This window comes from Ammospiza caudacuta, chromosome 35 (genome assembly GCF_027887145.1).
Source record: "Ammospiza caudacuta isolate bAmmCau1 chromosome 35, bAmmCau1.pri, whole genome shotgun sequence".
Classification (NCBI taxonomy): Eukaryota; Metazoa; Chordata; class Aves; order Passeriformes; family Passerellidae; genus Ammospiza; species Ammospiza caudacuta.
Window position 1 is genome coordinate 472,484 of NC_080627.1, and position 23,761 is coordinate 496,244.

Sequence of the window (23,761 nt, forward strand, 5' to 3'; positions counted from 1 at the left end):
ACTCATGGTCTGGACTGGCAAGTGGCTAAACAAGGGAAGGTCCTGGTGCCCAGGGAGGGGTTTTAAAAATGAGTTAAGAATTTTAGTGGAAGATCCAGTGGGCGTTTCAAATCTGGTGGACCAGTTCCTTGGATCTAACATTTACACCTGGGTAGAATTAAACTCTATATTTAATATCTTGTTTTGTCCTGAGGAGGTCAGAATGATCAGAGCAGCAGCAATCAGAATTTGGGAGAGGGAGAGTAGAATAGGGCCTCTTGGAGACCTTAAGATGCCTTTAGTCGGTCCAGGGTGGCATCCAAATTGGGAAGAAGGCAGAAGGAATATGAGAGACTACCGGTCTCTGATAATTAAAAGTATAAAAGAATCTATCCCTCATAGTAGCAACACCAAATTGGCCTTTGAGGGTACTCAAGAAAAAAGATGAGACTCCAGCAAGTTGGCCCAATAGATTGAGGAGGAATTTTCAGTTATATTCCAATATAACTGATCCAGATCCCAATAGTCCAGAGGGACAAGTACATTTAAAAGTACAATTTGTTACAAAATCTTGGCCCGATATTAGGAGAAAGTTGGAACAAATTGAAGACTGGCAAGAGAAAGGTATAAATGAGTTATTAAAAGAGGTTCTGAAGGTTTACCCAAGGAGGGAAGAGGAGAAGGCAAAAGCAAAAGCCAGAATAATGGTAGCTGTAGCTCGGCAAAATGTTGGGGCTGATAACAGCCCATCATTATGGTCTTCTGGAATAGGTCAAAAAAAGCCAACATCCTTGGTAGGATGACACAGGGAAAAAAACAGGTTTTAGAAAAGATGGGGAAAAGCCAAGAAAGATAGAAGGAGTACCTAATGACAGGACACATTATTATTGTGAGGAAGTCAGACACTTTAGGAAAGATTGCAGGAAATTGCAGATAGATGAAACGATTGCGCAGGAACAGGAGTCATTGGAACGGGTCTTGAGGGGTGACAACTAGGGGTGTAAGGGGCTCTATATGTTAGGGGATCCGATGAGACACCAAGAAGAGCCCCTAATAAATTTTAAAGTGGGTCCCCAAGATGAAGACTTTGAATTCCTTGTGGATACAAGAGCTGATAGATCAAGTATTAATAAGTTACCAGTGGGGATGATCATTGGGAATAAGACCTGTGAAATATTAGGTGCAGAAGGGAAGCTGTTTAGAGCACCAGTTGTCGAAAATGTAGAAATAAAAGGAAATTCAAGGCAATGTATAGTAGATATTATCTATCTATCTGCCTAGACTAGAAACCAATCTGTTGGGTAGAGACTTACAAGTCCTGTTGGGAGTGGGGATCCTACCTGAGAACGGGAAAATGGTGTTCAGACTTATGAGGTTAACCCAAAGAGACTTAGAAGAGATCCACCCCAAGGTGTGGGCAGAACAGGGAAAATATGGATATTTGAACATTCCACCAGTAAAGGTAGAAATGCACAAAGACACTTCTCCCATACAGGTGAAACAGTATCCCATATTATTAGAGGGAAGGAAGGGATTGGCACCTGTGGTCGAGCACCTATTAAGGGAAGGTATCCTAGAACCGTGTATGTCCCCCTTATACCCCATATTAGCTATCAAAAAGGCTGAGGGAAAATACGGATTGGTCCAGGATTTAACGGAAGTAAATAAGAGGACTATTGCAAGGCACCCTCTAGTGCCCAATCCATACACATTGCTGAGTCAGATCCCAAGAGAACATGCTTGGTTTACCATCATAGATTTAAAAGATGCTTTTTGGTCTTGTTCCCTTCCTGAAGATTGCTGGGATTGGTTTGCGTTTGAATGGGAACATCCGGATAGAAACCGGAAAATGCAGTTAAGGTAGACACGCTTACTACAAGGATTTACTGAGTCCCCTAATCTGTTCGGGCAGGCACTAGAAGAATTATTAGATCCATTCCATCATAAAGAAGAAATAAAAATATTGCAATACGTTGATGATTTACTTGTATCTGGAGAACAGTAAAGTGAAATCAAAATGGTCAGTGTACAACTACTAAATTTTCTAGGGGAAAAGGGGCTGAAGGTATCGCAGGATAAATTGGAATTAATAGAACCTGAAGTCATGATTGGAAGAGGGTGTAAAAAATTCAATTCTGAAAGAATTACAGGAATTCTTTCAATTCTGGCTCCAAAACTAAGAGATATGTAAGAAAACTCCTGGGATTATTTGGGTATTGCAAATTGTGGATAAATAATTACACACAGAGTGTGAAAATTTTCTACAATAAATTGGTAGACCAAGAACCAATCCAGTGGACAACAGATGACCAGCAATTGCAGGATCTAAAGAATAAATTATCTTCAGCCCTAGTGCTAAATTTGCCCAATCTTAGGAAGGAATTTGATCTATTTGTAAGCGCAGAAGAAGGAATCACCTATGTGGTGCTTACCCAAGAATGGGGAGGATCCTGAAAACTCATAGCATTTCTATCAAAATTACTAGATCCTGTAGCCCAGGGGGGGCCCAACCTGTCTGCAAGCAATTGCAACTGCAGCATTTTTGACAGAAGCCCAGAAATTGACATTACAGGTAAAGATTAAAGTGCACACACCACATGATATTAGAACGGTTCTTAGTCAAAGGGCCCAGCAATGGCTCACTGACTCTAGGATTTTAAAATATGAAATTATCCTAATAGATACTAATAATTTAGACCTAGCTACTTCTAAGTGTCTTAATCCTGCTCAATTCCTTTCTTGAGAACCCGGAGACAATTTAGAACACAATTGCCTCGAATTAATACACATGTAAACAAAAGTAAGGGAAGACCTCAGAGATGTTCCCTTAGGTTATGGGAGAGTGCTGTTCATAGACGGGTCCTCTTGAGTGGTTGCTGGGAAGAGTTTCTGGGTATGCAAAAATAGGTGGTAAAGACATGGAAGTCTTAGAAAAAGAGAAACTGTCTTTGAATTGGTCAGCCCAGTGCTGTGAAGTATATGCTTTAAAAAGGGGACTAGATTTGTTAGAGAAAGATTGTGGCACCATTTACACAGATTGGCAATATGCATTTGGCATAGTCCACACATCTGGTAAGATCTGGGAGAAGCATGGATATTTAAATTCTAAAGGAAAAAATTTAGCACATGCAGAGCTAATAAAGATAGTATTAAAATCTTTACAAAAGCCAACAGACATAGCAATAGTGCACATAAAAGGACACCAGAAAGGGAATACATTTGAGATAAAATGCTGACCAAATGGCCAAGGAAGCAGCCTTAGAATTAGGAGAACCAGTTCAGATTTTCAAATTACAGGGTAAAGATGGACAAAAGGAACGTGAAGTAAGACCAATCCTCAGTGAGAAAGAACAAAAGGCGATAGAGGAACTGAAGTTACACCAAGGGGAACATGGTGAATGGTTAACCCAGATGGGAAGAAGTTTCTAAATCAAGCGTTAGCACAGAAAATATTAACAGAAATACATGAACTAACACATTAGGGAACCCAGGGACTATGCGACCACTTCCTGACAGAAAACCTATACATTGGAGTGTATGATTTAGCCAGAACAATAACTAAAGGATGTGTAATTTGTCAAAGGATAAATCAAAAGGTAATGAGAAAAATAGAACCCGGAGGAAGAGAATTGGCTTTAAGACCATCCCAAAACATACAGATAGACGTCACTGAAATGCCTCTGGTACAGGGATATAAACATCTATTGGTAACAGTAGACCACCTCACTCATTGGGTAGAAGCTCTTCCCACTAAAAAGGAGACTGTAGAAGTGGTCGCAGAGATAATCTTGGAAGACATCATTCCCTGGTATGGTTTAGTGAACACTATCGATTCTGATAGGGGGCCTCACTTTGCTGCTCAGGCCTTACAGAGAGTAATTGAAGCCTTGGGGATGAAATGGAGACTACATACTCCATGGCATCCCCAGAGCTCAGGCAGAGTTGAAAGGATGAGTAAAACACTCAAAAAAGTGTTGACAAAATTAATATCTGAGACCAAATGAAATTGGTTGAAGTGCCTACCCTTAGCCTTGCTACACATTACAACAAGACCCTGAGCAGACATAGAGGTCTCCCCCTATGAGATGATGTTTGGGTTTCCATTCTTACTGTCCCCCTACAGTACTGGAAATTATTTAGATGGAGAAGTGGCTACCCAGAAGTATTTAGAATCTAGTGGGAAAACATTAGAGAGCCTTAGAAAAAAAGGATATATACCCCAAACCTCTCCTCAAGATACAAATGTGCATGATATTCACCCTGGAGATTGGGTACTAATTAAATCATGGAACAATACACCTTTAACACCTTTAACACCTAAATTTGAAGGTCCCTTTCAGGTGTTGCTGACTACACACACGGTGATACCGACTCAAGAAAAGGGTTGGACACATATTACTAGAGTCAAAGGGCCGATGACACCTCCCAACAAAATACCCAACTCCCTTGCACCATCTGCAGGACCAGTAGAAAGAACCTCATCCACCAGTTCATGAGAGCGGACTGTAAGCCAGAATCCAAAAGATCTAAAGATAATTCTTAAGAAAAAACCAAGGACTGACAAAGACTGAAAGCAGAGCTAAAGAGTTGTTCTTATAAGCCATTATAGGAGTTAAGAGATTTGTTGTAATGTGGTGAGTGGTAAAAAGTGTTTTAAGAGTTGAAAAGTTAGAATCACCCCCTCTAAGAAAATTAATAGAAATCAAACTCTCCTGCTGAGCTTTCACAAAAGGCAGTAAAAATAAGCAGATAGACAGTGAAACAGCCAGTGTACAGAGACTCTATCAAATCCCTTGGAAGACCTGAGATCCAAGAGGCAAGACTGGGGGGAACAAGCATGGGAAAAATGGCCCCTACCGGACTCTTGGGAAAACTGGTGCTGATGCTGCTGATGAGTGGTGCTCTCAGCAGAGATAAGGACCCTTGCACCAAATGTTACTATCCCATCTATGATGGGGAAGACCTGAAGTCCCTATTCAGAGTCCACACCAACATAAACCTGAGCTGTTTTAATCACTCTCAATTAATTACCTGCTGAGAAGACAGGAAGGTCTACTGAGTTAGCAGGAATACGGCCTCTTATAGGCAACACCTGCTTGGGGAATTCCAAGTAGGAGAACCCTGGTTTTGTTTTGAGCATTAGGGTTAAAAGACCTGGTAAAGGAAAAACAGCTGACAAGGGAGAGAAATAGTCCAGACATCCCCTTGGAAAGAAAAAATTATTTATAGATCTAGTAGAAAAGATAAGCAAAGAGGTAAATTTAACCAAATGTTGGGTTTGCGGAAGTACCCAAATGACTGAAATTTGGCCTTGGGAGGGAATTAATCTAAGCCCACTAGAAATTTTGAGATGGAATCAAACAAAATTAGAATATGAATCTTTGACATCCAGGGGAAAAGAAAAATGGAACCTAAAATCAAACATAATAGGTGAAGAATGCATACTGAGAATGGGAAAGAGATACAACAAACCTGTAGGAAAAATGGCATGTAAAAGATATTTAATAATAAAGAATTTGGATATCAGACGGGACCCAAAGGAGCCCAATATGTATTGGACTGGTGGAAAAACAGAAAAGGGATGTATATATCATGAAGGATATAAGCTGTATTAATGTACAGCAAAAAGAATAAACCCCTTCTGGAGAATCAGAGAACTATCAAAATTTTGGGAATTCCTGGATGAAACCATAGATGGGTTCTGGCAGTCCCCAGAGTATTTGTTTTGGATCTGTGGGGACACAGCATTTACAAAGTTACCTGGAGACTGGACAGGGAGTTGTATCATAGGGGTCATCAAACCAACCTTTTTCCCACTACCTAAGAAAGCAGAAGCACACCTAGGAGTCCCAGTATATGATGATTTAAAGAAAGACAATAGAAAGAAAAGAGATGAAATTGACATGGGCGGGACACAAGTATGGAAGAGCAAAGTGTGGACTCCAGAAGAAATCATCCAAGCTTACGGGCTGGCAACATGGGCTCAGGGTGGATCCTGGGGCTACTGTACCCCTATCTATATGTTAAATAGAATAATCAGGCTCCAAGCAGTACTTGAAAAAGTTTCTAATCAAACAGCTCTAGTGTTTGAGCATATAAGTGACCAATTGTCCCAAACAAGAACAGTAATTTATCAAATTAGACTGGCTGTAGATTACCTATTGGCACATGAGGGAGGAATATGCAGAAAATTCAACTCTTCTGAGTACTGCTTGGAGATTGACAATAAAAGTGCTTTAATTAAGAACATCTCTAAGGAAATCCGCAAATTGTCTTATGTAGGGACTCAAGAGTGGACACCTTTAATCAATACTAACTGATGGGATGAGTTCTGGTCCTTTATAGGAACGTGGTGGAAAAAAGCTGCATTTATAACTATCTGTTCATTAACTGGATTGTTGTTTCTACTGTGTCTCTTGCCCTGTTTAGTGTGAATGCTAACTTCCACAGTCAAAGCAAGTATTCAAATTCCCAAGATAAGTAATCAGAGACAAGCAAAAATAATGTTAGTGGAAAGCCAGAGGCAGAAACATGAAACTGCAAAAGAAATATACGGCAAATTCAAAAAACTCAGGAAATTTTATTTCCAAGAGCTAGAAACAGCAAATTGATGCAGGCATCAGCCCAATCAAAAGAATAGAGGGGGGACTTGTTATGAAAAAGTCCACAAGTTAATACAATTAGAGTTGTTAGTGTTAATCTGAAACTGTAACAAGTTAACTGTGTTATTTAAATTGTTGTTAAATGTCGAACATTTAAGTTGCCCCCACTGATAATCCCCTCACCCTAACAGTAACTTTGTTGCATCTGTCCAGTACTGCCTCCACTGCTCCTCAACATGGCGTCAAGTAAAATTCCAAGGAAAATATGCAAACTAAGAGAGAGTCAAGGAAATCCAATTAAAGACCCCAAAAACGATGAACTAGCCGAAGATTTAAAGAACTAAACAATGGGTCCTACTAGCGAAAAGTTCTCCTACTCCACCAACAAAGCTTTAGATGCCACTGCGCCCTGACTAGAACTGGATCAGAATGAGGACCCTAGATGACGAGCCAAAAACTGTCTTCCTAGGCACGCTCGTGAGGATGGAAGCCCCAGTCATGCTGTGGAGCAAAACTGTCTATCTCTTCCTCTGCATCGCCAAAGGGAACAGTGGCGGTGTGTGCGACCCCTTGGGCCTCCACACAGAGCTTATCACTCAAAAAAGGTATCCAAAATGAGCTGATCTCCTTGCCCTTATATATTTCACATTTGTGCCCCTTTGCTGGCCCAGCCATGGTGGCCCAGCCCCTGTGCAGGCCCAGCCCAGGCCAGGAGCATTGCGGCTGGGAACGGCCCCTGTGCCGTGGTGCCCACAGCAGCCTTGGGGCTCTGTGCCCCATGGCCTCCCTGCTGGGCAGCCTCTGCCAGCTCCTGCAGAGCCCGTGGCACATGTGGGGCTGCACCGACAGCCCTACCCCGGGCTCTGCCGGCCCCTGGGCCAGCAGAGAGGCAGCCAGGGCTGGCCATGGCTGGGAACAGGCCCTAAGCCCCGCAGGAGGATGGAGCTGGGCCACAACCAAACTCAGCCCACGCCAAAGCTGGGCTCAGTAGCCAAGACTGCCAAGGGCTGGGGACACAGGCTGGTGCTGACAAATGTCCTGGGCCCCCTCCCTGCTCTGTCCATGCCACCCAGGGCACAGAGCAGCCTCCTCTCTGGGCCACTTCCCTGTTTGCAATGCTTTGCACAGGTGCTGGCCCTGCCCCACAAGGCCTGGCCTGAGTCCTGCCCCTGCACGCTCAGCCAGGCTGAGATGGACACTGATGGTTTCTGGACCAGGCTCTCAGAGCTCAGCCCAGCTCCCTGTAAGCTCTGCCAGCTGCCCTGAGCTCTGGGCAGCACCAAGGGCCTCTCCCCAGCCCAGCCCATCCCATGTGGCCCCACAGCTCTGCTCAGGCCAGGCTGCTCTGGCCACTGCCCCACGGCCTCAGCCCCTGGCAAGGGCACAGCAGCAGCTGCAGCTGCCACAGGACTCAGCCCCAGGCATGGGGGAAGGTGCTTGGCCAAGGCCAAAGGAGGCTCCCTGGCTGCCCTGCTCCCCTCTGGCTGGGGTGCTGAGAGCTCTGCAGCCCCTGCTGCCATCCCATCTGCCCAGGGCAGCACAAGAGACCCGGCCCTGGGGCCCTCAAGAGCTGCTTCTGCTCCAGGCCCAGGGCCCATGCCAAAGCTGGGGCAGCCACAAAGCTGTGCCCATTTCTGTTCATTGCTGCTCAGATGGGGATGCATCCTCAGCCACTTGGAGGTTGCTGGTGAATTTTCCTACTCCAGAGGCCTCTTCTTTCTGGAGCTTTTCCATTCGGGAATTCAGTGACAAAGGCTCATAAACATTTTTGTTTAAAACATCCAAACAAGAAAAGCCCTTGGTAATAATCTGTTCTTTGGTTAATTTGACAGATTTCCGAAGCCTATTGAAAGTGAATATACTGTATTTAAACAATACAGAGAGAAGTCTTTTGTCCTGTGTTCTTTTCCTGTTCATAGATTGATATCAGCAATGTCTAATTTATATTGACCCCCAGCACCTCTTCATGCAGTTTGAACAGATATGAAAATCAAGAGTCTTATAAATTATCAAATTGTGAGCCAAAATTATAAAAAATTTAGAACAGATTTATTTATTTGTCTGCGAGACCGAAGTTCGTTCTTCGAAACCACCACAGCCAAAGATACAGCATTGAGCCTGGGATCGGCACCGGGTGAACACGGATCTGACCCCTGGAGTGTCAGAGTCCCCCCAGTTCACACTCCCAGCTTCGTGCTGTGAGGTTTTTACAGTTTATTCTGTCCGAGGCAACGATGATCAAATTTTCTTTGTGTCTCTTCACATGCATTGCTGTTGCTTTCCATGTGCAGAGGTGGACAAAAGCCTCGTCCAGGTGTGCCATTGGTGTCAATCAGCTTCGGAGGAGTTGTGTATTCAGATGTATCAGGGTGGCATCGCTGACTGTCTTGATAGATGCAATCAGCAAGGTGATAATTGCTTTCGGGTGGTTCTGGACAACTCAGGAAACCAGGGATCATCTCCCTGGAAGCTTCTATTCTTACCTTAAGGCCTCAATTGTTGTCTTAACTTGCATCCAGGAAATAGTCTGAATAAGACAGCTGCTCCTGGCCAGGGTAGTCAAAATACATGGTTTGGATTTCACAATATTTTATACCATACATTAATAGCATGAATTATCCCTACCATATATTACAAGGGTACACTATAGTGGATGAAGGGGTGGTAGCCATACAAAAGGGAAAGTTACCTTCCAGCTGGTCAGCCCAAGCCTGTGAGTTGCATGCCCTAAAACGAGCTCTGGAAATATTAGCACAGAAAAGGGGAACAATAGATACAGACTGAAAATACACTTTTGGAGTAGTGCATACTTTTGAAAAAATTTGGGAAGAGAGGGGGCTATTCACTTCAAAGGGAAAGAGACTGATTCACAAAAAATTTCTTTTAGAAGAGTTAGAAACCATACAATTACCAGAGGAAGTAGCAGTGGTATATGTTCAAAGGATATCAAAAATGGGTGCAAGGGAAAAATTTAGCCGATTTTGAAGCTAAAAATGCAACTGAATCAGAGACAGAAACACTAATATTAGTGTTAATCCCCATGAAAGAAATGCAAAAAGTCCCCATATTCAGTGGGACAGAAGAGGAAGAACTCCTTAAAACAGGAGCCAAGAAAGATAATGAAGGGAAGTGGAGATTAGCAGATGGGCGGCAAATGTTGAATAAACCCTTTGCCAGGAAAATGCTAGAAGGCATACATGGAACAACACACTGGGATACATAAGTGCTACGTGATCAATTTCTAAGGGATTGGGGATGCATAGGAATTTTCAGAATAGCTAAGCAAGTAACTGAATGGTGTGTGATATGTCAGCAAATGAATAAGAAGGTCATGGGAAAAACACTCAGAGGAGGGTGAGAACTGCCTTAAAGCCCTTTCAAAACATCCAAGTAGAGTTTACTGAGTTTCCCCAGGTACAACGTTGGAAGTTTTTGCCAGTGATAGTAGATCACTTGACTCATTGGGTAGAGGTGGTACACACTGTGAAAGCCAATGCCAGTGTCGTGAGTAAAACACTTCTAGAATCAATCATTCCCCAGTATGAGACGGCAAACAGGATTGATTCAGATGGGGGAACTTATTTCACATCGAAGATATTGCAGAAAGTTGTTCAGGCCCAGGAGTAAAATAGGAATTAGACACTCCAAGGCATCCACAGAGTTCCAGTCAGGCTGAGAGAATGAATCAAAGTCTTAAAAGAGCTCTATTTAAGCTCATGATTGAAACCCAAATGCCATTAATAAAATGTCTCCCTTTAGCCTTATCAAGAATTAGAACCCAACCCCAGCCAGATCTGGGGATGCCCCCCTATGAAATGGTGTTTGGGTTACCCTTCCTGACCTCACCCCAGAAGGTTGCCACCTATGAGGAAGGGGAAGCCAATGCCAAGAAATAAGTTATGTCTATAGCACAAACCTTAGAAGGGCTAAGACATAAAGGGGCAATTCCTCAAACTACCACCCTGGATTTCAGAATCCATAATATTAATCCTGGGGATTGGGTGATGATCAAGTAATGGAGAGATCAGCCTCTAACTCCTCAGTGGGAAGGTCCCTTTCAGGTACTGCTCACCACCAAATCAGCCGTGTGAACTGCAGAGCGGGCATGGACTCATGGCAACAGAGTCAGGGGCTCAGGAGAAGAACCCAAAGAGTGGACTGTAACATCCAGGTTGCGTGAAACAAGATTGACTTTCAAGCAGAGACTGAAAGACAACCAGAAAAACACCAAGACACCCAAAACGTAGAGTCAAGCTTCCACCAATCAGCTCGAGAACCGTCTTCCTGTTTTCATGGGTGAGAATTACCAGCATCTGTTGAGGAGAAGTACACAAGGGACTGTAAAAGGTAATGGGGCAGCATCCTTAAGAAGTAAGACAAGGAATAGAGGGCAAGATTGGGTTGGCCCCTTTGTTTGCTACCAAGAAGGCTCCATAGCCCTGCTGTGGGTAGCAACCTTGTTGGAATGGTAAGGTGGGGACAAAAGGCCATACCAGACCTCTATCATTGCTCAGTTGCCTTTTAACTCAACAGGGACTGGAGGGCAGGACCGAGTTGGCCTCTGTGCTCACCCCTAAGATACACTGACTATGAGTAGCAGCCACATAGGCACGGTAGATGGGAGTCAAAGCCATACTGGACCTCTGTGGTGCCCTTTTGTGCATTCCAAAAGAGTGTGTCTAAGGAAAACCTGAGATTTTTTTCTGCTGTTCCCACTGTCCTTGCCCACATCAACAGATGCTGGTATGACTCATTCAAGAGAGAGAGAAATTTTTTTACTTAATTGTTTGAGCAAAATTACTTATAGAAAAAGAAAAGGAGGGTTTGTTACAAATGAGTAATCCTATGGTTGACTCTCACAGTTAAAGAGTGAATATTAATTATGTGTTAAGAAAAGTTTTGTAGATGCATAGTTATCCTTCCCCTCTCCCTTGCATTGTTATCACAGGATGGCCTCAGTAGTCAGGGCATTTGGGAGGGTCGGCTTGTTACTATGGCAGAACCTGACCTCCAATCAAGGTGTAAGACAGTGATCTCCACCACTGGACAGTGAAGAAGGAGTCAATTGACTAGACTTTGGGAGGGGCCAGAGATATAAAAGACAGAACATACATTTTGTAGCTGAGCGCACAGTAACTGAATCCTTTGCTCCCAGCACTGTGTTATTTTCTTTATTAAGTCTTCTGTTGTATTTTGATAAGATCTTAACAATTTAAATTTTTGAAAGTGAAAATGGTTTCTCACATGAGGTTGGGGAATGTGAGGCAAGGTTGTCCATACTGGGTCAGCTCCAAGGTACAACTTCACTGACCTGGCCAGACCTCCTTAGGAGCGGCCCTACATCAATATAAAACACTTAACGCTCCAATCAGCTCTTCTCCAAAGAGAACAGTAATAAAATACACTCTTTAAAATAGGATTACATATTACTTCAAAGCTCTTTGAAATATTTCTCCACAACTGTAAAAGGAAGTCTGCCTCATGAACTGCTCCAGACCAGAGAGAAATCAAGGCAGAGCCATGGTTTGTCAGGATTGCTTGATCCTAATGAGCCCCGTGCTGCATTTGGAGCTGAGCCCTTGAAGCTCAGGGCCTGAGAGGAGATTGCACAAACCTTTCCAGGAGTTAAAGTAAGAAAAAAACCCCAAAGTGTCTCAAGGCATGAATGGGTTTCACTTAGGTCCATCCCCAACACAAACTGCTCATGGGCTCCTTGGAGGAGAGAATTGAAGACCAGAATTGGAATAAACACCTCTCAGATATTGAGAGTGCAAAGGAATACACAAAGTACCTTAAAAACCTTGAGTATCTCAAAGTATTAATGAGCCCCACTGAGTGTCAGTACAAAGCTCTCAGGAAACTCGTTAAAGCAGATAACTGGGGCCATGATTGCACAAATCTCTCGCAGAGTCTGTATCCAAAGGGCAACACCAAATACCTTAAAATACCTGAAGTACCTTGAAGCATAAATGGCCCACTGAGTGTCATTACTGATTAAAGGGTCTCCAGGGAATAATTAAAGGAGATATTGGAGGCTGGGACTGCCCAATTTTTTTCATAGAGTCTGTATCAAAAGGGAAACAACAAGTAGCTTAAAACAACTGAAGTATCCTGAAGTATTAATGAGCCCCACTGAGTGTTGCTACTGACAAAGCCTCTCCAGGGACTAATTACAGCAGATAATTGGAGGCCATGATTGCACAAACCTCTCAGAGACTCCAAGGCAAAGGCCAAACCCAAAGTCCTTTAAAAAACCTGCAGTCCCTGGGAGCATGAAGGAGCCCCCAGGGCCATTCCCGACCAAAGCTCCCCAGGGACTCCTTCCAGCAGATCCTTGAGGCCACTGGGATGTGGGCTAGGGGGGGATGCTGAGGGCAGGACAAGGGACTGACAGTGCCCAGCCTGGCTGGGGCTGTGCCAGGAGGCCCCAGGGCCTCAGGACAAGGTGTCTCCTCCCAGCCCTTGGTGGCACAGACCCTGCTGTGCCCCAGGGCACCAAGACTTGGCTTCTCTTTGTCCCCAGCTGTCATCACTGCCTCCAGTTCTCTGCTCTGCCTGGGGCCTGGGGACACTTTCTCAGTGGTGTCCCTCAGTGGGACCCATTAAAAGTACAAGAAACTTTGGAGTTGGATTCTGACTTGGAGTTCTGGAGAGGTTTCTTCAGCTCCCTCTCAGGGACTGATGTTCAGGGCCTGAGCACAAAGCCCCAGAGGCTCATTAAAGTCCTCGTGCTTTGTCTCTGTTGCTGGGCTGGGCTGGACTCCTGGTAACCAAGCAGAGCTTCAAAAGCACATTTCTCTTGATGAGCAGCTCTTCTGCCAGCCCAGCAGGGCTGGGGCACTGCCTGCAGCCACCCCAGGCACAGCACAGAGGCACAGAGAGCTTCAATCAGTCAGGGCTGGGAAGGTGCTGAGAAGTGCCTGGGGCAGAATCACTGCCAGCCCTTGGCACAGGAACCTCTGGCTGCAGGACAATGCAGCTGCAGCTCCTGGAGTGATCTCCTAAAGCTGGAGCATCCCAACACCTACAGACTCTGTGAGTATAAATCTGGGTATTTCTGGTGCAGGGGAGGTGAAATGCTCATGAAGCTCTGACATGCTGAGGGCTTCTGATTAGTCATAGAATATTTCCAAGTCAAGGATTTTGATAAAAATGAGGAAACTTTTTTAAGTCTAAGTCAGTTTCCTACTATTGCAGAATGAAAGGTAGTGGGGATGAATATTAAAGGTTGATTATGAAGTATTTAATATGAATTTTGACAAGTGCCTGAGACATCCAAAGTGTTACTTTTTGTGATCAATAGGTTCACAGGAGATTCCTAATGTGCTTCCAATAGGTTAACAGGAGATCCCTAATGTGCTTTAGGCCACTGTGCCCAAGGACAGCAGCAGCATCACCTTTGCTCTTAACCTTCAGGCTCAGTCTGAGCTGTCCTTTCTCCCAGCTGCAAACAAAATCTGCTCCCAGCCAGTGCCCAGCAAACAGGCAGGGTTTTGTCAGGCCAAGGAGAGTGCACAGAGATTTGGGGTCTGTGAGTGCTGCCACAGAGAGATCAGGAGCAGGGAAACAACTGCAGTAGGGAAATCTCCAGGAAGCAGAGAGAAAATCAGGCAATGAGAGGAAACAAAACCCAGAAATGCTGTGGCAGGGAGAGTTTAGAGATGTCCACAGGAGCCCCTCCAGTGCAGCCCCTCCCTCTGAACAAGCCCCCTCCCTCCTCTGCCCCCAGCCAAGCCTCTGCCTTTAGGGCTGGGGCTCCAAGGCGTGCAGCCCCTCCTGTGCAGGCAGAGCTGCAGCAGAGCCATGGGGCAGCTCTGCAGCCCCGGGCCCAGTTCCCTCTGCAGAGCACAGAGCTGGGAGCAGCTGCCTGGCCTTGGGGGCTCTGGAGGGGGCACTGCTGGCTCAGGGTGACCCTGTCCCCAGTGCCCGGCTCTGGGCAATGCTGTCAGTGCAGCCAGGGAAGGAGCTGCATCTCCCTTCATCCAATGCCATCATAAGGACACTTGGAAGACCCTCTGAGATTTCAGTCCAAGCTGGGAGCTTCAACCCAGCATGCAAACCTGTCCTAGATCATCTCTGAGTGATAAGATCCATGGGGAAAGGCAGAGGTTTGTGATACTGAAAATGCTGCTGGGTTGTTGGAATGAGTGACGTTAGTCCTTGGCTACAAATGTGGAGCTGGGCTGTGGTGGATCAATCTGCTCTCAGCAGTGCCTGGTCACATTTTAGGGGAAATGTGGGAAGGTGATGACCCTCCACCTGAGAAGGGTTCAAGTCCAGAGAAACACTGAGCAGGTCAGAACAACAGATCATCTCCCCTCACTCTCCACTCATCACTTGGCCTCAGAGAACTTGCTTAGTTCTCCCGGGGGGCACAGAAATGCTGAGAGTTTCTGATATCCAAGAATACCAGCAGAGATATGGCGGAGCTGATAAAAAATTTCTGCAACTCTTGCACACAAAAGGGTGTCTCTGTGTGTTCCAGGGCAGGATGGGTGGGAAACGGCTTTGATTTTGGTTACAGGTATCTCCTCTAATCCTTCACTGTCCTTTTCTCCATGAACAGGTGCCCAAGTGCAGCCACAGCAAATGTCCAACAGCAGCTCCATCAGCCACCTCCTCCTGCTGCCATTGGCAGGCACGCGGCAGCTGCAGCTCCTGCACTTCTGCCTCTTGCTGGGCATCTCCCTGGCTGCCCTCCTGGGCAACGGCCTCATCATCAGCACCGTAGCCTGCGGCCACCATGTGCACACGCCCATGTTCTTCTTCCTGCTCAACCTGGCCCTCAGTGACCTGGGCTTCATCTGCACCACTGTCCCCAAAGCCATGCGCATTCCCTCTGGGACACCAGCACCATCTCCTACAAAGGATGTGCAGTCCAACTAATTTATCTTTTTCATTTCAGCAGAGTTTTTCCTCCTGACCATCATGTGCTGTGATCACTACGTGTCCATCTGCAAACCCCTGCACTACGGGACCCTCCTGGGCAGCAGAGCTTGTGCCCACATGGCAGCAGCTGCCTGGGCCAGTGCCTTTCTCCATGCTCTCATGCACACAGCCAATACATTTACCCTGCCCCTGTGCCATGGCAATGTCCTGGGCCAGTTCTTCTGTGAAATCCCCCAGATCCTCAAGGTCTACTGCTCACACTGAAACCACAGGGAACTTGGGCTCATTGAAGTTTGTGCCTATTTAGGACTTGGCTGGTTTGTGTTCGTTGTTTTCTCCTATGTGCAGATCTTTAGGGCCGTGCTGAGGATCCCCTCTGAGCAGGGATGGCACAAAGCCTTTTCCACCTGCCTCCCTCCCCTCCTGTTCCTCAGCACTGTCATGATTGCTCACCTGAAGGCCCCCTTGATCTCCTCCCCATCCCTGGATCTGACCCTGTCAGTTTTGTACTCAGTGGTGCCTCCAGCCCTGAACCCCCTCATCTACAGCCTGAGGAACCAGGAGCTCAAGGCTGCAGTGTGGACACTGATGACTGGATGGTTTCTGGAACATTAAACTGCTGGCCAGTTTCTACAAATCACTTGTAATAACCTTTGATACTTTTTGATAGTTTCATTTTGGAGATTCTTTTTCTTTGTTTTAGTTTTTTCATATTGTCCACAAAGAAAAGCCACTTTTTGTGCCATTTCTCATTTTATTTCTCTCCACCTTCCCTGTGGCCACTTACTGTGTCAATCAGAGGCTGCGCTCTCAGTGGCATTAAAGGAACTAAAGGATCTCCCTCCAAAGTTTTCACTGACGATCCCCCTTTTGTTGCCCTCTCTGGAGCTGCAGCGGCAATGTCTGTGTGCAAAGCTGGGGGCAGATCAGGGCTGGCCCAGCAGCTGTGCCCAGCAGCAGCAGCATCACTTGGTGTTGCCAGTGCTGCTGCTGTGGCCCTGCCCCGCTGCCCTGGTGACCCTGGTGTTGCTGCAGGGCCTGAGTGGGGCCGGGCGCAGCCCTGGGGTGGCAGTGCCAAGGCTGCAGCAGGGACAGGCCATGGGCACTGCTGGGGCAGCGCTGACGCCTCAGGCCAGGGCCTGGGGGCTCCAGGCTCCTTGCCCAGGCTCTCTCAAGAACACGGCCAGGCCAATGCTCAGCACAGAAAAGCCCCGTGAGCAGCCCCAGGCTGGCTGTGGGCAGGCTGGCGGCAAACAGCATGGCTGGGGCTCTGCAAGGGCCCTGGGGCAGATGGGAAGGAGCAGCAGAGCAGGGGCTGATCCATCCCCAGTGCACTGGACAGCACAGGGCAGCGTCCCAGAGCATCCTGATGGAGCTGCCAACAACATCCCCCCTCTACAGCCCTGGCTTCTCCCCGCAGCTTATATAGGTGCCCCATCCTTGCAGGCACAGACACGGCAGCACTGGCTCAGCAGCCCCTGTTTGCATTGCACAGAGCAGGGGGAGCACCCCCATGCTGTTGGTGTGGGGACATGAACCTGAGGGAGCACAAATGCCATCAACCCCTGGGGGCAGCAAGGGCTGAGGGACAGCAGGAAACCACTAAGCTTTGTCCTGGCCTCTGCAGTCAGCCAGAAAGTTTGTTCCCATCAGCTGGGACTTTCCTGTCCCACTGCAGACGCTGTTGCTCAGAGCCAGGGCTGCCTGGCAGCCAGCCCCAAACCGCCCATAGCATTTCCTTTGTTTCACCTTTGCTTTCTTTACTATTTCCTGGTACAAATTTCTTCCTATTGCCCACCCCTGTTCCCTCGCCTGCACACAGCCCATCCCTGCTTGCCCTTTCCTCTTTGGCCGCACTCCCCATTGCAGTTCCTGACTTGGCCCCCTGGGAACGTCCCTTGGGCAGCAGGATCATCCTACAAGTGCTGCAGGAATTGTCTGCAGGCTCCTGCAGTGCCTCCTGCTGCTCCCTTGCCAGAGGCACCCCAGGCCAGGGGGGCACATCTGGGCTGCTCTGTCTGGCTCTGGGGCTCCGTGTTCTGGGCAGTGAGGAGGAGCTGCAGAGGCTCTGCAGGACTGACAGGATGGGCTTTGGGGCTGGCAGGAGAAGCTGAGGGACCTGGGCTGCTGGAGCTTCTGAAGAGCAGGCCCAGGGCTCATCCTGCAACTGCAATGGTGCTTTCAGAGAATCACAGAATCAGCAAGGTTGGAAAAGACCTTGGAGATCATCAAGTCCAACCTGTGCCCTGACACTGCCTTGTCTCCCCTGAGCCTCCTCATCTCCAGGATAAACCCCAGCTCTCTCAGCCACTCCTCACAGGACTTGTATTCCAGACCCCTCCCCAGCCTTGTTGCCCTTCTCTGGACACGCTCCAGCCCTTCCATGTCCTTCCTAAATTGGGGGACCCAGAACTACAAACAGCACTCGAGGTGCTGCCCAAGCAGTGCCAAGCACAGGGGAAGAATCCCTGCCCTACTCCTGCTGGCCACACCATTCCTGATCCATAGGGGTGCCAAGGGTTGGATGAGGGAAATGCTGGGGATGGGGACAAAGTGATATTGTTTGTCAGCCTTGATTTTCATATCTGTTCAGACTGAATTTGAAGGTGCTGGCGGTCAGTATCAATTAGACATTGCTGATATCAATCTATAAACAGGAAACGAAAGCAGGCAAAACAATTCTGTCTTTGTTGAGTTTTTGAGGGTTCCCAGGATGAGGTGAGAGATGAGAATCTGACTCCATGTTCTCAGAAGGCTGATACATTATATTATATTATATTATATTATATTATATTATATTAATTATATTACATTACATTACATTATGCTATACTAAAAATATACTAAAGAATAAGAAAGGATACAGACAGAAGGCTTAACAAGAATGATAATGAAAACTCATGACTGACTCCTCAGAGTCTGACAGAGCTGATGGTGATTGTTCATTAAGTAAAAACAATTCACAGGAAACCAATCAAATATGCACCTGTTGTTAAACAATCTCCAGACAACATTCCAAAGCAGCAAACACAGGAGAAGCAATCAGATAATTATTTGTTTTCATTCTTTTCTGATGCTTCTCAGCTTCCCAGGTGAAGAAATCCTGACAAAGGGATTTTTCAGAAAATATGATAGTGGAATGTCTGCATTGTTTTCAAAATAGTATATTCACTTCGAATACATTTCTGAAATATTCCTAATTAACCACAGAAGAATTGAAAATTTAAGATATTCCTAGGGCCTTTTGAACAAATGCTTATGAGCCTTTTTCAGTGAATTCCTGAACTGTAGAGCTCAAGAAAGAAGAGGCCTCTGGAGTAATAAAATTCCTCAGCAACATCCAAGAGGCTGACGATCCATCCCCATGACAGCAGCAATGAACAGAAATGGGCACAGCTTTGTGGCTGCCCCAGCTTTGGCATGGGCCCTGGGCCTGGAGCAGGAGCAGCTCTTGAGGGCCCCAAGGCCAGGGCTCTTGTGCTGCCCTGGGCAGATGGGATGGCAGCAGGGGCTGTAGAGCTCTCAGCACCTCAGCCCGAGGGGAGCAGGGCAGCCAGGGAGCCTCCTTTGGCCTTGGCCAAGCACCTTCCCCCATGGTGGGGCTGAGTGCTGTGGCAGCTGCAGCTGCTGCTGTGCCCTTGCCAGGGGCTGAGGCTGTGGGTCAGTGCCCAGAGCAGCCTGGCCTGAGCAGAGCTGTGGGGCCAGAGCCGGCCGGGCTGGGCTGGGGAGAGGCCCTTGGTGCTGGCCAGAGCTCAGGGCAGCTGGCAGAGCTTGCAGGGAGCTGGGCTGGGCTCTGAGAGCCTGGCCCAGAAACCATCAGTGTCCATCTCAGCCTGGCTGAGCATGCAGGGGCCAAGAAGAGCAGCCAGGATGTGCACATTCTCTGTGTGGGAGCTGAGCTTGTGAGCCCTTGAGCCTTCCCAAGTGCTGGGGCTGCACCTCCAGCTTGAGAGGAGATGGGACAGATGGGAGCAGACACAAATAATTCCTGCTGGATTTTTTATTGTGTTTGCTTATACAGGTGACCTGGATCCATTAACAGAGGAGGAATTTTGTGCCAGATAACATTGGTAGAGTGGTAAGAATAATATTTTTTTAGCTGAAAATAATATTTCATGTATAATACACAATGAGAAAAAAACCCCACATATGATTAGAAGAGCATCTGAGTTTTTCAGAGGATCAGAGACTCATTGATGTTCCAACAGTCAAACATGTTCAAATACTTTCCTCAGGGCTTCCATGAGATGAGAGGTGACCACCAGAGGCCAAGGCCAGCCAGAGCTCTCTGTCCTGGCAGGTTTTGTCTGGGAGAACCCTTGCATATAGGGAATTTTTCAGAGGGAGTGTCAATTTTAGCCGTGGGCACCCGGAAAGACGGAGGATTCTTTTTCATAGGAAGGAAAGCATGGAGCCCCAGTTCTCCAGGGGCTGATAAGAGGCAGCCCTCAACATTCCAAGATCAGCTGGACCTGTCACCTGACTGGCCAAGCCAGCAAGATCTGTTCCATGTTCTCTTGGTTTCACAGTGATCTGCAGTGTCCCAATGTTCTCCTTGCTTCTGAAGTGTCACAATGGCCCCGTGCTTCCATGGGGCCCCGCAGTGTCACAATGGTCTCCATGATTCCATGGGGCCTTGCAATGCCACAAGAATCTCCATGGATCCACGGTGCCTCTCAGGATCACAGCGGCCCTTTGGTTCCATGAGGCCCTGAAATGCAGCAATGGCCTCTTGGTTTGACAAAGCCCTGCTGCTTCACACTGGCCCCGTGGGACCATACGGCCCAACAGAGCCACAAAGATGTTGTTGGTTCCATGAGGCCCCACGGTGTCACCAATGTCTCCACAGAAAGGAAAGCACAGAGCCCCTGTGTTTGAGGGGCTGATGAACTGCAGTCACCAGAGGCCAAGGCCAGGCCTGTCTGTCTGTCCTGGCAAGTTTTTCCTGGAGCAATCCTTGGATATTTGAAGCTTTGAATGTTGAATCCCAATTTCAGCCCTTTTTGCCTGGAGCAGAAGGCCAGTTCTTTTTCATAGGAAGGAAAGCATGGAGCCCCTGTGTTTGGAAGGCAGATGAGAGCTGGCCCTAAGGAGGCCAAGGCCAGACAGACCGGTCTGTAATGGCAGCTTTTGTGTAGGAGCAATCTTTGAATATAGGACTTTTGGAGGTGGAATCCCAATTTTGGCCATGGGCACCTGGAGAAGGATGGTTCTTTTCCATGGGAAGGAAAGGGCCACAGTGTTTCAGGGCAGAACAGAGGTAACCGCCAGAGGCCAAGGCCAGCTAGAGCAGTCTGTCCTGGCAGCTTTTGTCTGAGTGAAACCCTTGCATATAGGGAATTTTGGAGGAAAAGTACCCATTTTGGCCAGGGGTGCCTGTGCAGGAGGGAGGGCTCTTTGCCATAGGAAGGAAAGCACTGAGCCTTACAGTGTTTGAAGGCAGGTGAGAGACAGCTCTCAGGAAGTAAAGGTCAGACAGACTTTTTGGTCATGGCAGCTTTATCTGGGAGCAATCCCTGGATATTGAGAATTTTGAAGGGGAAATCCCATTTTGGCCATGGATGTTTGAATGAGAAGGACAGTTCTTTTCTATCTGAAGGAAAGTCCAGAGCCCCAGTGTCTCAGGGGTACAGAAGAAGAGACCCTCAACATACCAAGGGCAGTTGGACCAGTCAGGCCAAGCCAACCAGAGCTGTTACCCGTTCCCTTGGATCCATGGGGCCCTGCAGTGTCACAATGGTCTCTTGCTTCCATGAGGCCTTGCAGTGTCACTGGGGTCTCCTTGGTTCCATGGTGTCACAATGGACCCTTGGTTCCACGGGGACTCACAGTGTCAGAAGGGTGTCCTTGGTTCCATGAGGCCCTGCAGAGCCCCTTGATTCAGCAAGGCCTCCAAGTGTCATCATGGCCTCCAGGATTCCATGAGGCCCCACAATGTCACAATGGACCTTTGGTCCCATGGGGTCCCACACTGTTCCATGAATCCTTAGTTCCATGGGGCCCTGTAGTGTCACAGTGGACTCCATGGTTCCATGATGCCACACAGTGTGACAACTACCCCTTGGCCTGCCAACACTCCATAGTATCACAATGGTTCCTTGCTTCCATGAGGTTTTCTAGTGTCACAATGGCCCCTTGGTTCAATGATGCCTTCAGTGTCACAATGGTCTCCATGATTCCCTAAGGCCTTGCAGTGTCACAACAGGCCATTGGTTTCACTGAGCCCCACAGTGTCACTGTGGTCCCCTTGGCTCCACAAGGCTCTAGAGTGTCACAATGGCCCTTTGGTTTCACAAGACCTCTGAGTGTAAAAATGGCCTCCATGATTTCATGAGGCCTTGCTGTGTCACAATGGACCTTTGGTTCCATGATGCCCCGGTGTGTCACAACGGCCTCCTTGGTTCTGTTGGACCCTTCATCCCATGGAGACCCATGGTGTTCACTGGAGTCCCCTTGATTCCATGAGGCCCTGCCATGCTATAATGGCCCCTTGGTTCCAGTGGGTCCCAAAGGGTCAGAACAGTTTCCATTGTTCCATGGGGCCCCACAATGTCACTGTCATCCCCTTCATTCCACAGGGCCCCAAAGTGGAACAATGGACTCTTGGTTCCATGAGGCTCCTGAGTCGTAATGGTCTCCTTGGATCCGCAGTGTCACAGTGGCCCCTTGGCTCCGTGTGGCCACGCTGGGTCACCATGGCTCATGGTTCCATGAGGCCACACAGTTTAACAACAGACCCTTAGTTCCACGAGGCCTTGCTGTGTCACAATGGACTTCTGGTTCCATGAGCTCTCACACTGCCAGCAGCACTCTCCTTGGTTCTGCAGTGTCACCATGGCCCCTTTGTTCCATGAGGTTCCATAGTAGAATACGGTCACCTTGGTTCCGTGAGGTTCTGAAATGTCACAATGGACGCATGGTTCCACCAGGCCTTGCTGTGTCAGAATGGACCCTTTTTTCCGAGAGGTTTCTCAGAGTCACAATGGTATCCTTGGAGCCGCAGTATCACATTGGTTCAATGTGGCTCCAATGTGCTAGAATGGATTTTGGTTGCATGGAGTTCTGCTGTGTCACCATGGACCCTTTGTTCCATGAGTTTGCACCGTGTCACAGCTGAGTCCTTGGTTCTGTGAGGCCTCGCCAACACCAAATCTCAAAAATATCAGAATAAGGCCCATTAACACTAATTTGCATGTTGCCTCCGCTTGAGGTGTGATGACCTGATTCAGGAACAGCACGGCGACAATCCCCCTGCTGCTCGGGCCACACAGACACCAATGTGATAGATGGCAAATGGCGTTTATTAATGGTTACGCAGGGTTATATAATGGCGGTTAACGGTCAACAAAACGGGGGGCTAAGTAACTTTAACAGTAAAGGGGAGGGGTTCTGTCTACCCATAACATCGCGAGATCTTCCGATCGGTCCCTAATCTCCCAGATTTGCCCCCCCCCCCGTTATGATTAATTAAAACCACAGAAAGTGCAAAGGTTATAAAAATACAAAGGCTATCAAACTGATACATGGCAAAACTGACAACTGGTAAAAAAATATACAACATGTCTGCAACTAACGCGCTTCAAAGCAACTGTTGGTGGTCAACAAATAAAATGTTAACTTTTTCTAACTGGTTTTTAACAAACAGTACTAACTGGTTTAAAATGCAAGGTCTAAAAATCAATGTGAGGAGCATCATAGCAACTGGGCCTAATAAGGAGGAAACAAGGGTGGTCAGCTATGGGGATTAGTCAAACTATGACTCAAACTATCTTTGCTGGGCTTTTCTCTCAGTCTTTCTCTGTGCTAGCCTTTCTTTCAGTTTGCCTATGGAGTCTCTTACGACTTCAGTATGGTCTGTGTAAAAACAACATTGTTCTTTCAAGGCAGCACACAGGCTTCTTTGTTGCATGAACAGGAGGTTCAGTTCTTGTCTGTTCTGCAGGACGGTCACAAGCTCTTTTTGCAGCTCTTGTTGTGTTGGTACTTTTGTAGAGGCTTTTCTTTGTTGATGTTTGGGACGCAGAATGCAACTGGAGGAGCATCATCTGGATGGAGGAGGAAGCTGAAGAAACAGTTTTTGAGATCAATGATCCCAAGTGGCTAATCATTGAGAGTGAAGGAAGTCTTTGCTGAAGCAGTTCTATGTCCTCAATGACTTCATTGATCTTCTTGAGGTTGTGCAGCAGTCTCTATGAGCCTGAAGTTTTCTTCTGAATGACGAACACTGGAGAATTCTATGGACGTGGTCTCTAGAGGGAAAGTCTTGCTGATCAAACACTAGCATGACTTGT

At 47.2% G+C, this 23,761-nt stretch overlaps 1 pseudogene; it reads right to left on the bottom strand.

The window, feature by feature from the left end:
- Positions 1-23,761, bottom strand: part of LOC131570464 (zinc finger protein 420-like) — a 332,388-nt pseudogene that overhangs the window by 234,749 nt on the left and 73,878 nt on the right.